This window comes from Myotis davidii, unplaced genomic scaffold, assembly GCF_000327345.1.
Source record: "Myotis davidii unplaced genomic scaffold, ASM32734v1 scaffold2251, whole genome shotgun sequence".
Taxonomy (NCBI): domain Eukaryota; kingdom Metazoa; phylum Chordata; class Mammalia; order Chiroptera; family Vespertilionidae; genus Myotis; species Myotis davidii.
In genome coordinates this window covers 77,013-78,139 of record NW_006283056.1, presented here as the reverse complement: position 1 = coordinate 78,139, position 1,127 = coordinate 77,013, and positions in this window count along the sequence as shown.

Here is a 1,127-nt window from a genome sequence, read left to right as displayed (position 1 = left end):
TTTAATAAATGAATTTGGCAATGTAGCAGGATACAAAATTAACACCCAGAAATCTATGGCCTTTTTATAAACCAATAATGAACTCACAGAAGGAGAAATTTTAAAAAAAAAACAATCCCATTTACCATTGTGCCAAAATAAATAAGATACCTAGAAATAAACTTAACTAAGGAGCTAAAAGACCTATATTCTGAAAACTATAGGACATTGAAAAAGAGATAGAGGAAGACGTAAACAAATGGAAGAACAACATATCATGTTCATGGATTGGTAGAATTAACATAATCAAAATGTCCATACTACCTAAAGCAATCTATAAATTCAATGCAATACCTATTAAAATACCAACAGCATATTTCAAGGATCTAGAACAAACTCTCCAAAAATTCATCTGGAATAAAAAAAAGACTTCAAATCGCCACAGCTGTCCCGAGAAAGAACAAAGTTGGAGGGATCACAATACCAAACACCAAACTACATTACCAAGCCACAGTTCTCAAAACTGCCTGGTACTAGCACAAGAACAGAAATATAGATCAATGGAACAGAATAAAGGATCCAGCCATTGACCCAAGCCATTATACTCAATTAATATTTGACAATGGAGGCAAGAGCATACAATGGAGTTAAAAGAGTCTCTTTAATAAATGATGCTGGGAAATTTGGTCAGATACATGCAAAAAAAATGAAACTAGATCACCAACTTACACCATACACAAAAACAAACTCAAAATGGCTAAAGGACTTGAATGTAAGTCGGGAAACCATAAAAATCCTCTAAGACTCCATAGGCAGCAAAATTGCATACATATGTCAGTCATAGCAATATCTTTACAAACACAGATCTTAGGGCAGGGGTGGGCAACCTTTGGCACACATGCCAAACATGGCATGCCAGTAACTATTGCTGGCACGCAAAACCCTCTTATAATCTTCCATTTATAATTGTGAATCTTTGTTCTCAGTGATGAATTTTTTTAAGTCTCGTAATAGGAATAGCCTGACAGATGAAAGTAGTAGCTCGTGCATATCTCTGAAGGTCATGAAATATAAACCTGATGTAAAATCTCTGTCATCAGTGATACAGCAGCAAAAGTACCACTGATAATATCAAACGGAGACATAAA